Here is a 16,520-nt window from a genome sequence, read left to right as displayed (position 1 = left end):
ACTTAAAGCCGATGACTAACCTCCTACAGCAGTGGCCTTTACAAACAGCTGGCACCATTTGCACATTTATGCTTGAGATCTGAGCTTGACGAGTCAAATCTGTACTCAGACCTATGCAAGGTGGCAGATCGACGTCTTGCTGTTGGTGTGTAGCTTCCACACTGTACAATAAGATGAGGGCAACAAACTGGTGGCAAATATGTTGCCCTAAAAAGGACACGGCAGGTCCAAGTGAGGGCGAAGGTGCTATCACAGTTCCAAACACTGAGGGATAAAATGCTTCATCTTGGAGGACATGCTTGGACAATAATATCTTTAAAAAGTATTATTCTTACCCTGCACAAACTTTGTAGGAGCTAAGAAAAACATGGGTTACACTTTACTTGACAGTATCGACATAAGAGTGACATGATTTAGGATTAGGGTTTGGATTAGGTTTAAGGTTAGGTTTGGGGTTAGAGTTAGGGTTAGGGTTCATGTGTCATGACAGTGTCATGTCACTCTAATGTCGATACTGTCAAGTAAAGTGTTACCAAAGCATGTTCTAATTATGACTGAACCAAAACAAAGTGTGGAAACCAAAGTGAAAAACAAGTGATATAGAGGGTCTTGTAAACTCCTTTGTTCCAATGTGGCATCCGTCAGTATTTTGTCTGTAAGTGCAAATCCTTTTTAATGCTAATATCTAATATTTTAGGTCTTCACAACAAATGTACATGAGGCCTAGGACATCAAGGGCTGAAAAATTAAGACAAAGGATTTGTACAGAAATAATTTACCGGCTTTGGTTTAGTGACTCATTCATGTTACAGATACAGTTTGAATAAAATCCAGCAACCTCATCTGATTTGACACAGAGTGACCCAGAGAGGAGACTGCAGGGCATGATTGTTAGTTCAAATTTCGACATCTGTTCTCCGATTGTGAGACTAATTTACACCAGTCCGTTTCAGTCACCCCATGCAAGAGAGAGGCACCATTTGAATAATCAAATAATTGGCTCGGGGGGTGGGGGGGGTGGGGTGTGGGGAGGGGGGGCCAGATGGCTATCACATTAGCGTTAACAAAACAACTCCAATATGCTTTAAAAGGTGCACGACTTGGGGAATTTCCTCCAGGCCTTACCGCTAAATTAAACACGGGTAAACAATGTACCAGTAGCAGAAAAGACAGAGAAAAGTGGGAGAACCTCGACTCAACACGAGAGGTGGAAGTGTGTGTGTGTGTGGGGGGGGTCTCCTTCTGAGCCCCTTTGGTGAGACCTGAAAAATGGTCGTTAGGATGACAAAGAAGTGCTCGCTGCTGGCTGGGCTGACGTGACTTTGAATGAGGGCTTTAACAACATTACATTGACACCTACTGGTGGCGGGGAGCAGAGCTCTTCAGTCGCACAGACAGCGCATTAATTTCTCCCGCGGGCCAGCCAGCCGTCCTGCTTGTCATGCAATTCATTACGGCGACGTGGGGGGTGCTGGGGGTGGGGTTGGGTAGACGTCGTTTGAAGTGCTTTAGTGCCAGATAAAGTGCGACAAAATGAAAAACAAAAGGACATGAAACGTGTCGCCAGGTGTCTTCCTCTTCAGATCCTGCACTCGGCGGCAAGCAACATGGCAGCTATCAATATTCATGCTATCTGTTCAAAGATTTCACATTTGCATACCACACACACACACACACACACACACACACACACACACACACACATCACATCCTCTGAGGGATATTAGCAGAAGCATGGTAGGTAAAGCATACTGTGTATTTCCTATTTGCTCTCACCCTATTAGCAGAAACACCTTTTCAGACCCATCCTAAACGCAGCCATATAACACAGGCCCTCCTAGCACTGGGCACTTAAAAGAATCCTGACACCATCTGGAAAGATTTGGTTTGGTAACACAGGAAAATCAGGGCCATGTGGAGGGAATTATGGGAGGGGAGCGGGAGCAGGCCACAGGACTATGGAGAGCAAACAGTAAAACCGCAGCCTTTTCACCAGGCAGAATGTCCGGTCACATGCAAGAAAAAAGAGAAAAGGGTATTAGAGGAAGAGGAGGAGGAGGTGGAGGAGGAGGAGAAGATATAAACAGAGCAGTCACCGTGAGATAGAGGCTCTGCAGGACTGGAGGACCCCAGCCACAGAGGCCACTTCACACGCACGGGTGGCAACAGGAGAAACCCACTCTCCACCGGTCTGGCCTGTGCGTGTTGCTATGGTAACGGAAGCGGGGAGGGCTGAGTGGGAGGGGGAAGAGGTGGGCGGGTGGGGGGGGGGGGGGTTGTGGGAGCGTGCTTTGTTATGGTTCCAGATTGTACCGGAGGGGGTGGAGGAGAGGAGGAAGAGACCTTTTTTTTTAAGCGGGAGAGGGGGGAGAGGGAGCGAGGCAGAGACATCTGTAACCGTGCAGTCATCCCCGGCTTAACCGCCCGCATCTGGTCAAGAGGCATGTCCTGAAATCTGGAGGCAGAGCGGAGAGCGGAGAGCGGAGAGCAGAGAGCGGAGGCCCCCACGGGAGCCCGGAGCCATTCGGCGGCGACGGCTGCCGCTGCTCCAAGCATCCCACGGCCATTTCCAGAGCGCACTCCTTTTCACGGAACATGCATAAACCACGAAGGGAACAGAGAGATCTTTAATGAGCTGGCACTCAAACAGAGCCCTCGGTGCACGCAAGACACAGAGAGAGAGAGACACAGAGAGGGGGAGAGAGAGGGGAAAGGGGGGAAAGGGAGGATAGACCGTGTGTGGGGGGTAAGAGAAGAGAGAGAGAGAGAGAGAGAGAGAGAGAGAGAGAGTTTCTCTTGCCCTGTGGATGGGGTCAGTATGTTTCTAAAGGCCCGCTTCTTTCCATCCAAAGTAATTATTTAAGAGGCTCAAAGAGCTCGGCAGGGGATCACTTCCCCTACATTAGCAAGCGGATACTGGAAGGTTAGAAGGCCATCTTTAAACAATGAGATGGGAGGTGTGCAGGATCTGCATGGGCCTTGTTGCTCCTGACTCCATTTTCCTGCAGGCAATCATGTCAGGCACCTAATATTTACATGCTTTGTGGATATGTACATTTGGGCCTTGGGCCATACTATAATGTAGTATATGTGGGTGGTCTACATGCTATTTTATTCATACAATATTGTCTATATTGTATTTTATATTGTGTATATATTTATATTTAGTCTGTACTGGAATATCAATGGAGACAAATTTATTTTAGTGCGTCAACCTACTTGGCAATAAAGCACAATTCTGATTCTGAATTAAAAAGTAAACCTAAAAAACATGATCAGATTATTTCTTAGTAAGCACTACAGGCTTTTCCTTCAGCCATGTATAAGAGGACGTGTTGTGGAATGTCTGTTTATTCAGCAGGTATTTGATTTGCCTTCTACAACTTCAACAAGTATTGGTCAGGTCTAACATTTCTCTCTCCATTTCCCATCCAAACAGTCACTAGGAACTAAAAGAACTTATCATCAATACTTATCAGCTGTATTGGCTACGTAGCTTACTTGCTAATGAGTGCATTAATGGCCACTGAGAAAGCTATTTTAGTTACTGTTGAAGACTCTTCCAACCAGGCATCTTGGGTACATTAGCAACAAGACAATTATGAACCTGCATCAACCCTGATCTTGTTATCTATCATTATAGCTATAATTACAATACCTTATCACTGGTTAAAACAGATGAACAGAGTCTCTATCTCAATCACTGGCTCGTCATCACTCTCACTGCTCTTGGCAGCGGTGTTTGGGGGGGGTGGGGGGGTGGGATGATTCCCTGCCGCTGTGCTCTCCTAAAATGGTATTTTCCCCCTAACTACAGAGGACATGTAGCAGCATCTTCATCATCCTCCAAGCGTGATGCCAGCAGCCAGCCACCCACCAACCCCAGCACACACTCCCACTCTTAACCCCCCCTCCACTCCACCCTCACCTCCCCTTAGCTGCCAACCACTGTGAGAATGGCCCAGCAGCAGCACTCGTTTGATCTGACTTCAGCTCTCTGCCAGGCTGAAGGAGGCGGCCGCATACTCTCTCTCTCCCTCTCTCATTCCCTCTACCTCCCTCTCTCTCTCTCTCTCTCTACCCCCCCTCCCCTTCTCTCTCTCCCTCACTCCCTCTCTCTCTCTCTCTCTCCCGTGCTGGCAGCCCACTTGATTAAACATTTCATCTGCCGCTGTTCCTGTTTGACAGGCAGCCGTCAGCCAAACCTCTTTATGGTGTAAATTATCCTCCGTGGCGGCGGCGGGGCTGGAACGGAGGAGAGGAAGGGAGGAGGAGGAGGTGGAGGAAGGGAAGGGGGGTGGAGATTTGTTACACCATTTGAAAAATATTTAGCTTTCCTCACGAGCGCTCAAAGTGTGGATTTATGCATGAGCGGCAAACTGTTCCTGGGCAAATTTGCGACAGGATAAATCACTGTTAAGTGTCGCGCTTTTAAGTTGCATTGATTTAGTGGGGCATTCATTGCAGCTCAAAATATGTGCCGGCTTCTGGCAGTAGCTCAAATGAATGGTGCTGTGACTACATACAGTATACACCTTTAATTAAACCACAGCAAACAGTCACTTCCTCTAACAAGTCCTTATATTGAGATGCTAGCATATGGGCCTGCCATCTATCAAACTCAATTCTCTCACAGCAGTTAACAAGACCATGCTTCAGAACAAAACTAGTTAGATGCAATATAAAAAGAAATGTGTTTATGTCTTGAAATACTTTACAGCGATATTACATTGCTTCATTATGTTCCACTAAGCATCATAGCCAGCTTGCACGTCTGTAATCTTATCCCCGAGATGTGGGATGAAAGTAAAAATCTACGCTCAGCCTCTTCCTTGTTTAAAAACATCCGGCAACCCTGGCAGCCTGCGTCGGCCTTATTAAGTGCCGGCCCCCGTGAACGCTCCACAGGAGTCGGCCGGAGCTCTCCGCTACTGCCGCCTTCAAAAGCGGGACATCCGGCGGGGGACTCACACTTTTGTTTTCCTTTCACCTCCGCAGCACGCACCTGCCTTTTGCCTCTAAGCGCAGGGCATGAGCAGTTACCTAACTCTTCCTGGCTTTCTTTTTTCCCCCCTTTTTTTCCTGTCTCCCTCCTCTCCTCTCCTCTCCTCTCGTCTCTGACTGTCTTTTATAATGGGAACGAGCATGACACCATCTGGCTAAGGGCTCACTCCGGGGAGAGGCTCGGGGAGCTTGGTGACAATGGGTGGCGCAGAAAAACAATAAGCCACACTCTAAATCTCTTTAACGGCTATGGCCGGAGCCCAAAGAGAGAGAGAGAGAAAGACAGACAGAGAGAGAGCGAGAGAGAATGGAGAGAGGGAGAGAGAGTGGAGAGAGCAGACCATGGCTTTCCACAAGCCCTCCTTACATCTCTGCTGTGATCTAACAGAGAGGGTGTGGGGGGGGGTGAAAAGAGAACTAAAAAAAGTCACAAAAGAGTGGGTGAAGGAAATAGATTTGAAAAGAAAAGATGTATAAAAGGCATGGAAGAGAAAGCATAAAGACCAAAGATGTATAAAAAACAACAGAAAGTAGACATACAGTAAAGCAGAGCTCAACACGACCACCACAAATATATACATAAGTGAGAGAATGAGCAAGAATTAAGTGAAATAAGAGGATACTTCCCATTCCAAGAAAAGTGTGTTACCATGAGTGTTTTATGCCAACAATGGACTAAAAAAGGTGTTCCATTACACTAAGATCAAATGCATTTGGTTTGTGGAAGTGTCTGTTAGTGCACTGGAGTGTGAATCTGTACCTGGGACTTATGTTCTATGGTGATGCGCCATGTCTTGTGAATATGAGGAGTGTGGCTTTGTTACAAATTATTGTGCTAAATTTCAGCATTTATTGAGATATGTCATGCCACGTCACATGACCAATGTCCCACAGCCATGAGCAACAATATGGCTTGCATTGTAAAACTTTACATTTATTTACAAAGTTTTGAAAAAGTATGCACATACAGTATGGTAGGCAAGAACATGTTTGAAAACAGTCCTAAATAAATAATGAGTACAACCATTTATAGCAGGATAGGGAATACATCATCGTGGATCAAGCAGAAAGTGTGAACTGAAAGAGCTTTGAGGCAACCCCAGCGCACACCCAGGGACACAAACTTTCAATAGCGGGGGTGTCAACCATACCAAGTTTCATGTTGATTGGTGATGTCCTAGTATATGATATCGTCCAACAAAACAAAAAGCAGTGGTCATCATAAAGTAGTATTAAGTCTGGAGGTAGAATATAATGCTAGAAAACAGTGTGTGCACCATACACTCTCTCCACAACATACACTAATTCCCCTCTGGGCTAGACGTACTGTAGGACTAGCAAGACGTACTGTAGGACTACCAATCTGATCAGTTGCTAAAACGACATGAAGGTGCCTGGGAGGTCTCTCCCCCAACAACACCATGCTACCCCAGGCCTGTTCACACTACTGCATCTCCAACCATGCCAAGTCCCTCTGTGAGGAGTGTATTTCATCAGTGGGCCCAGGAGGGACCCAGTGTGGTACTGTAAGCCTTGAGGGTTACACTCTCTCTCTCTCTCTCGCTCACACACACACATACATTGCACATACTGTGTGCGCTTCTTTTTCTATCCTCTTTTTACCCCACCCTCCTCCTTCTCCCTGACAGAGACCAATATGGCCTGTGATCTTGCCGCCCCCGGTCACAGGAAGCTGCCTGAGCTCACCCTGGTGGGTGTTATCCCACACAGACACACACACAGACACATATGGGAATGCCCACACACACACACACACACACACACACACACACTCACACACACATACACACACACACACAAACACAAACATACACACACATGGGCACGCACACACACACACACACACGCACACACACACACACCCACACACACACACAAACACAAACATACACACACATGGGCACGCACACACACACACACACACACACGCACACACACACACACCCACACACAGACACAGACACACACACACACACAATGTGGTGTCAGCAACAGATGCACAATGTGGCTCCTTCCCCAGACGATGAGTGTTAACTCCTCTTCCCTGGTTGCAACCTCATCCACACCTCCTCCTGCTCCTCCAGCTTGGCCTGTTTCAGTGAGACTGTGATCCCCAAAATATCTTACCATCCAAAAACAAAACGATGACTCATTCAAACGTTGATGTCAAGCTATTTTGAAAACACTTGCTTACTTGCTTAGGATTAGATGTAATCCTAAAAGTGTACACTACATAAAGTCTTGGATTAAGCGGCTTGTTTTTATGGGCTACGAGGCCAAAATTATGCTCATCTGCTTGAATCCTTTACTTGAATGATATCTGTCCTGTCATCTTTGAATATACTTAAAAAAAATTTAGGCAGGCAGACAGGCAGATTATTTTAGAAATATAACAGACCCAGATCCAACACTGCCCAACCCTAAAGAATAACTGCACCAAAAGTGCAGTGCTGAGAACCAGACACACGCTTGGACGCCACATCCAGCTGTGAAGAGGATGAGTGTGAAGGAGAGGAGGAGAGGTGACATAAAAATAAACCGAGCAGCGGTCCCGCTGAGGAGACGAGGAGGCGATAGGGGAGGGTGGCGGTCGATACTTTGGGCCTTTGTGTGTCTGTAACACCCAATACCTTTTCCTCGACCCCCCCCCCCCCCCCACCTGCCAAAACTCCCTCTCGCTCTCCCCCTAAACAAGCTGCTCTTTTCCTCCGCAGCCCTGTTTGCGTTGTAGCAATAGCCACAAGCGCGGGGACGATGTACAACACGGTAGGCCCTCAGTGGCTGCACGCCCGGCATTATGGCATACACAGGTGACTTCTTACATGGCCAGGGAAACAACCATGTAAGATAAGATAAGATAAGATAAGATAAGATAAGACTTTATTGATCTCACTGCTGGGAAATTTACTTGTCACAACAGCCCAGTAGTATTTAAATAGAGAGTAAGAAAGTTGTATACAGTATGCCCAGCATACAAGCACACCTAAAAGAAACGCCTTAGGGTTTCACCAATACTTTGAGGCAAAGTGAACCAATATATATGGTGAATAAAAAAGCTTCACATCACATGTACAGTGGAAAATGCACATATTAATAATGAAGTTCGGACACTACATTAACATTACAGATTTTCATGACAGTGGTGTTATACATTCTAATGGCAGATGGAATAAAAGATCTGCGAAAGCGCTCCTTCTTACATGATTGGTGTAGTAGTCTGTTACTAAAAGAACTGCTTTGCGCAGCCACTGTCCCATGGAGGGGATGAGAGGAATTGGCCATGATGGATGCCAATTTGTCTAACATCCTCCTCTCCCCAACCACCTCAACAGGCTCTAGTTGGCAGCCCAGGACAGAGCTGGCCCTTTTCACCAGCTTATTTATTCTCTTCCTGTCCCTCTCAGAAAACCCACTACCCCAACAGACTACAGCATAAAAAATAGCTGACGCCACAACTGCGTCATAAAAAGTCCTTAATGACCTGCACACACCAAAAGACCTCAGTCTTCTCAGCAAGTGGAGACGACTTTGGCCCTTCTTGTACAGGGCATCTGTGTTTTGGGACCAGTCTAGTTTATTGTTAAGGTAAACACCCAGGTATTTGTAGACTGATCCCACCTCAATGTCTATTCCCTGGATGTTCACTGGTGCAACTGATAATGCCTTACAGCTGAAGTCAATCACCATTTCCTTTGTCTTACTGGTGTTTATCTGCAGATGGTTCTTTCAACACCATTCAACAAAACTGGTGATGACCCCTTTATACTCCAGATCATTCCCCTTCTTAACACAGCCAACAATAGCTGTGTCATCAGAAAATTTCTGGAGATGGCAGCTATCTGTGTCATATTGGAAGTCTGAGGTATACAGGGAAAAGAGAAAGGGAGAGAGCAGTGTGCCTTGTGGGGCCCCCGTGCTAAAGACCACCACATCTGACTCACAGCCACGTAGCCTCACGTACTGTGGTCTGTTGGTGAGGTAGTTGATGATCCAAGCAGCAAGATGACAGTCAACTCCCGCTCCTTCTAGCCTCCCCCTCAGTAGTGCAGGTTGTATTGTGTTGAATGCACTGGAAAAGTCAAAGAACATGACTCTAACAGAGCCCCCAGTATCCTCCAGGTGAGAGAGAGAACGGTGGAGGAGAAAAACTATTGCATCCTCCACACCGACCCCTGGTCGATATGCGAACTGGAGGGGGTCCAGCTCACTGCACACCAGGCAACGGAGGTAGTTCAGGACAATCCTCTCCATGCTCTTCATAAGGTGTGATGTCAGAGCCACTGGCCTGAAGTGATTGGGCTCTCTGGGGTGTACTATCTTTGGGACAGGGACCACACAGGAAGTTTTCCACAGGACTGGGCCTCTCCCCAGACTGAGGCTGGTGTTAAAGATGTGCAGAAAGACCCCACTGAGTTCATCCGCACAGTCCCTCTTCCTTCAAGAGAACAGTCTCTCCGGGTTACAGGCTGATCCCTCTGCATGGCGTGACAAACAAGATTGCTGGTGTTGAACGTGAACTGCGAGTCGGCCTAGCAAGGGCCTTTCGATCTCGCCCACACAACAAACCAGTGGAATAGACATGGCTGCACTGACGGCCTCCAAGTCAAAGTGATTACAGGATGGGAAATGAGCGCAGCCAAGAGGAGAACCGAGTAAATGTTACTCGTGGAAATGTCGTCCTTGTGATAAAAAACCAACATCCTCTTTAAAAAAAAAAAAATAGGACAAAGTAGTTTTGTAAAGCGCTGTGTAATCAATTCATTCGCTGACAAGCTCTCTGAGCGTCTGCCAAACGAGCGGTTCACTGTCAGAGAGGATACAGTGTCTCCAAGGCAAGTCCCCCGACGACAGAGATACTTTAAGGAATCTGGCCTCTTGAGAAAATATGCCACTACAAGCATGCCTCGGTTCAGAGGAAAATAATCTCTCGGGAGATAAGACTTGTGACGCGCACACACACAAACACACACACACACACACACACACACACAGACACAGTGACACACACAAAAACACAAACACCCCTCCCCCATTCAAACACGCAGTAGCTTTGTTGTGTAATTCATATGGGAGCAAACCTCAGCAAACAAAATCTGCTCCATCTCCACTCTATCAAGAACAAACAGGCTTTATCTTCGTACACCTCTCACTGCTAACCCCATGCGTGGCACCTTCACACGCTCTCTAACAAACAGCACTGTTTAATAGGCATAGGTTAGACATAGGATAATGTGCCACCATTTAAAGGTGGAGTCCGTCTCTGTAAACCAATACACAATTCTGTCAAATTCAGCAGATGTCTTCTCATGGTCCTCTAGATGAATGTTCAGTGGAACATCTAAAAAAACCTCTGGCGTTCATATGCAGTCCTGGGCTTGTAAAAGGGAAAGGAACATCGTGGCTAGGACCTAAAGACATAAACAATCCCAACCAATCAACACATTGGGATTCAGGAGCATAAACAAGACTTAAAGAATCTGATTGGCTGTTGAGTTCAAACATCAACAATCTTTAGCCAGAGCGAGGTGGTGTGATTCTGAGTGGGTGGCTGCATTAATTGGACCTCCAGCGTGCATCCACCATGGACAATGGTGAGGGGGCTACAGATGGTGTACTGAAACCCACCTGGCCAGACTGATGTGATGGGATTCTGAGTGTGCGGCTGTGTAGGAACACTTTCACAGGCATTGACACGCATAAGAGAGAGTGCGGTCTCATGGAGAGACTTATGGATGCATTGTGCCAGACCTGGGCAATGACAGAAAGCTGTTTAGCTCTCTCCAGAAATTGTCATTCAGTGTCTCCGCTTCCGCTACATGAAAAGGGGCGAAGAGGGAAGAGTGGAGACAGAATACAAAACAAGCATGTCTGTGCCCCCCCCCCCTCCGTCTCTGTGTCACTGGGGAAGAGAGAGAGAGAGAGAAGAAACTGAGAGAGAGAGAGGACGATAGAGGGAAAGAGGAAGAGAGAGAGAGAGAGGACAATACAGGGAGAGAGGAATAGAGAGAGAGAGAGAGAGAGAGAGAGAGAGAGGACAATACAGGGAGAGAGGAATAGAGAGAGAGAGAGAGAGAGAGAGAGAGAGAGAGGCACCAGGGGGCTGTCAGGAGCATGGCAGTCCTGTCTGTGAAATGGGGCTCAGCTTGACTGTCAGACAACCTAGGTGACACAGATAACGAGACAAGCCCTGTTCCATCTCCCGCTCAGTGTGTGCCACTTCTTCGTCTGTCTCACAGTAAATACACATAAACAATACACAAATACAAACACAAACACACTTGCACACACACACACACATCCAGATGAAGCGGGAATGAACATAACAAAAAAGAGTCTGCGGTGGCTACGGTAACTAGGCAGAACGGCACACGTTCCAAGTTGTGCGGCATTTCGCGCCTCTCCGCCGCACTCACCACCGCGACCTTCACCTTTCCACCCGACAGCGGAGGTCAAACCGTTGAGTAATCATAGGAGAGTCTCATCGAGCGGAGGTCAAACCGTTGAGTAATCATAGGAGAGTCTCATCGACTGGAGCACCGTGTTCACACAATTACCCTGGCCACCCCTCTGCCCAAGACCCAGGTGCTTTCCCCTGAGCCCTGACCGACCAGGTTTGAGTCGAGGGCCAGCGCTGGAAGCACTCTGGACTGTTTTTCCATGCAATCATGCGCAACTGAGTGCTCTTTAATCCCCCTCTTTAACAGGTAGAGACAGAAAGAGAGAGACAGAGAGAAAGAGAGAGAAAGAGAGAGAGAACGGTGGAGAGAAGAGGAGAGCTATCCATTATGGCTGACAAAAGGCCCTGGCATGGAGCCACTTCACTGCCTCTGGGACTTCTACAGGCTGGAGGAGCAGGCCGGGGAGCACTGGGTCAATGGTCTCTTTAGCATAGGAGCCGAGTGCTGCTGGGGGGGGGGGCGGGGGAGGGGGTAGGAAACGGCCCAACCACACACGGGGCTCTGGGGTACAACTACAGAGCGTCACGGGGGACACGGTTCTGGCGATCCGGAGAGGAAGGATGGAGAGAGCATTAGGAAGATAAATCACTCCGCGGGCGGTGGCGTGGCGGAAGGACTCCAGAGCACTTGCTCAAAAGTAGCGCACAAACACTCTTGAAACCTGAGTGTTGGAGTACGAGAAAAGATAGAGCAGAATAGAATCCATTATCCAAACAACCCAGCTTTGCTTCCTGAACGTGGAAAAGAAAATCCATTAAATACTCTATCAGGGGCAGGTTTCCAAATGCACACACACACACACACACACACACACACACACACACACACACACACACACACACACGGCAGGCAAGCAGCTGACAGATGTTGACAAAGAGCATACTCGGTGTGTGGCGGTGACTGACAAGGCTAGAGAAAGCAGGAGAGATGCATGCCCAAGGTGTTGAGATCTCCCAGGCGGAGCACGCCGCTCTGTCAGGCCTGTTTGTTTTCACATGAACAGGAGTCAGGTAAGAAATTAATCCTTAACAGGCTCCGGCAGGGAGCCACAGTTTGATGGACACAACCTTCAGCCTGTCACACAGACAACAACGACAACAAAAACAACAACAACAACAACAACACAGCGGTTGAAGGGAGAAAAACAAATGACAACAACACAGCAACAACAACAAAAAATACTCCCTTGTCCAGAGCTTCTCTGCTCTCCCGCCTTCACCTGTCAAACCTGCTCACAGCAATACATTTTGACCATGTTGGACTTTTTTATTATTATTTTGTTTTGTTGAGAGGCTGTCAGGTGGACCCATCACAAATAACCGTCCATCTGCACCCTGGTACTCTCGTCTGTTCTCTGGCTCGTTTGCTCTTTCTCTCTCTCTCTCTCTCTCTCTCTCTCTCTCTCTCTCTCTCTCTCTCTCTCTCTCTTTCGCTCTCTCACTCTTGAGCGTTCTCACGCGAGCGTCTAGACAGGCCTGGGTGCGCCACTTCTAATGAGGAGTGATCCATTCGCTTCCCGCAGAGGAAGGGCATGTTTATACAGCTCCCGCTCTGAGTCAGCTACCAGAGAAAACAGATTACGCAGCCCTCCCCTCACCTTCCCCCCAAACCCCCCCCCCCCCCCCACACACACACACACACACTCTGCTCCCGCCAAAGCATCAACAGAGAGAGAGACAGAAGCTGCTTTCAGACATGTCCTCCGCAGTATATGCGGAGCTTAGTCAAACGGAGGTCCGACCCTTCGGGTGATTCAGATGTGATGCTAACATGCTGACATTATGCAGTCACGACACCGACGCACATTAACAGAATCTCTAAACAGGTTAAACGTGGTTGAACACGCACTTGAACAGAATCTCTGCATGTTCTTCTTCGCTTTGTTCAGACACGAGATCATTTACATAATGTCCGTCTGAAATACTAGGAGGGGAGAAGTGTAACAGCCGGTTAAGTTCGAAATTCCAAATGGCCGGTTATATTGTTCAAATATACGGCCCAACCGCTTGACATCCACAGAACATAGGGACTTACACATAGGTCTGAAAGCAGTTAGAGAGACAGAGAGACAGAGAGAGAGAGAAGTCACACAGCACAGGTTTGTGGTGAGCAGTTGATGCGTAGGAAGCATGTGAAAAACAAAGAGCACTCCCCCTGACTTCCTTTTCCGGAGGGAGGGAGAGGAGGAGGAATCCAAATCAAAGACCCACTTTCCTCCCCAACGCCAAACACAGTGACATAAGACTGCATATACTTGCATGTACAAAAAGCATACGTGACATACAGCATATACAGTACAACTCATACCTACATACACCCAGGCATCTGTGTGATACATATGCAAACAAAATACTGCAGTGTACCTTGTGTACTGACAATAAAGTGCGAGTACAATTAGGTTGAGGGCATTTTAGGACAGTGTTAAGGGACTATACATAATTAATGCTCACAACAGCACATGAATAATGAGAGCTGGCCTTCTGGATAGTGCTTCAGCTTATAGAACCTTTTATTTTGTTGTGACTCATCTTGTCGCTTGGCTACAAAAACAAAGGCATTCTGGGAAAATGTAATGTGTTTACATAACACATTTGCGCAAATGTCAAAACACTACAATCAGACGTTTAAGATGAAAGTGGGGATTCAGAAATTATATTAGGCCACCTGTTCTCCCGTAGGAGAGTCACACCACTACTGAACTGCGCTCCCTTTGACGATGCGGCCTGTCATAATGGCGCCTGTCAGAAATGAAACGTCTGTGTTTGTGTAGTTCTGCAGCGCTGGCAGCATTAGCATGGGCACTGACCATCTCTTCAAGTTGCGTGGCGCACACGCTAACGGAGATAGTGGGATGGCGAGCCGCAGCCCGGAGCCTGGCCGAAGTGAGCAGCATTCCCTCGCGGCCTCATTTCCACTCGAGGCGCCATGTGCTAGCCAGCGTGCCAGTGCACCGCCGCCCTCCACGGGGGAAACAGCCGTGGCGAGAAAAGAGCCCCACAGACAGCAGCGTGGCGTCAGGGAGACTTTCTCACCGCAGGCGAAGAGATGAAGAATGCACACGCGCAACGCAAAAGAGAGAAAGAGAGAGAGAGAGAGAAAGATAGAGAGAGAGAGAAATGCTATTAATTGGACACAAAACGCAGGAGCGCAAACCCAGGCCCCCCACTGGGTGTCATCGCAGGCCAGAGAGCATGATGGGAAGAGTGAGAGGAGCAGGAAGGAGCGCTGAAAGCTACACGGGGAGGGCGAGTCGTGGAGGGAGCGCTTCAGACAAAAACCCGTCGCTGCCTCGTGGAGCTTTATTATGGGCCCGCTGGGCTTAATGCCTCCCCACAGTGTGGAGCCTCGGACGGGAGGCCTGCCGGCTCAGGACTGGAGATAATGAGCATGGAGCTGGGACCCAGGGACAGCTCTCACGCCTGCGGCCCGAGCCGAGGAGGAATGACGGATGAAGAGTGGAGTAGAGAAAAATGCAGAAGGAGAGACAAGATACAAGAGAGAAGAGAGAAAACAGAGTGCGACAGAATGACAATAACAAGCAGAAGAGATGAAAATAAAGAGAAGAGGGTGAGGGAAGAGACAAAGAGAGAGAGAGAAGGAGATGAAACGGAGACAGAGGTGAAGGTGACGGACGAATTATGGCACGGGCACGGGATGCACTGTGGACACAACGGGCCCAGAGACCAATCCACTTCCCTGATAATCAAAACCAGCTGTCACGCTGGCCCCAAAATGGAATCTCTCAAAATCCCTCTCTCCAGCCAGGGACAGGATATTAGTTCAACATGACCCACACATCAATAATAAAAGCAGGACCTTTTGAAGGGGGAAAAAAGTCAACTCTCTTCTTTTTTTTTTGTTTGAGGGAGGAAAGCGAACATAACTGAACGCAACTAGGGATTACTGTCTCTCGTTAAAGATGAAATCTTACTAAAGCTGTCACTGCTCTGATGAGGGAAGAGACAACTTCATTGTGCTGACAGATGGAACTCTCAAGCTATATTCATTTATTAATACGCTCTCATGTGCTCGCACACGACTCACACATGGGATAAAGCAACAAGCAAATGTGTGATTACACTAACACAACGCGTTCATGTCAATAGGTCCATTCAACTGTTAACACAGCACGGCACGTTTGCTACTGAGGTGTTAAGGGTGTTAAAGCTGTAAATGTCGTCCGGCGAGCACATTTTGTAGAGTTCATTAAACACAAACATAAACATGTACACGCTACGCAAACATTCAAAACACACAAATACACACACACTCACACACATTTTCTGTTTAACGAACAAACAGAAAAGTCCGACATGGGCCCAGAAAAGCAAGAACTTGAGTCAGGGACCAGCATGTTGATCTAAATCCAACTCATCCAGAGCCGGAGACAGGGAGCGAACCCCAGGCCATCCGACCCGGCATGCTCCAAATGAAATGGCAAAGACCCAGCGAACACAATACTGTACCGGCCTCCTGCCACACTGTCTTTTTCAATCCACATGGGCGGCCAGAGGTTTGATTTCCCACGCACAAGCCGTCCACACACACACACACACAAACACACACTCTCACAGGCACACACACGCACACACACACACACGCACTGTATCTCACAATCAAATCAGAGCAGGGTGGCTACTCCAACTGCTAACTGCTGCCAGCAGTTCTGCTCTGTAGTTGGCAGCCAATTATGCATGCATTAAACAGACATCCATCAAACTGTTACTCCGTCACTGTCCCTTTTAATGTTTTCATGGTGGCTGGCACCAAATGAGGCCCCGTGTTGCCAGCGCAGAGCAGGGCTGCCCGAAAACGCTACAGAACTGACTGGCAACCACTGGGTTTCACACAACAAAATTACACTGTAAACTCAGCAGACAAATATTTGCACTCAGATGTCTAAACGGAATGAAGTTTTCCAGCAAAATTGCCTGTGTGTGGAGCAAAACACACACGCACCATGAAAACCAAACCACACTCTCCGACTGGCTGTTCTTCTCTCTCTCTCTCACTCTCTCTCTGTGTGTGTGTGTGTGT

At 47.9% G+C, this 16,520-nt stretch overlaps 1 protein-coding gene across 9 annotated transcripts in view; it reads right to left on the bottom strand.

The window, feature by feature from the left end:
• Positions 1-16,520, bottom strand: part of fbrsl1 (fibrosin-like 1) — a 234,067-nt gene that overhangs the window by 176,984 nt on the left and 40,563 nt on the right. The window lies entirely within an intron of this gene.

Source organism: Alosa pseudoharengus, unplaced genomic scaffold (genome assembly GCF_046254945.1).
Source record: "Alosa pseudoharengus isolate Yale_2024_CS ecotype anadromous, Long Island Sound unplaced genomic scaffold, YU_APseudo_1.1 YU_APseudo_1.1_scf_6, whole genome shotgun sequence".
NCBI lineage: Eukaryota > Metazoa > Chordata > Actinopteri > Clupeiformes > Clupeidae > Alosa > Alosa pseudoharengus.
This window is presented reverse-complemented; position numbering and strand designations above follow the sequence as displayed.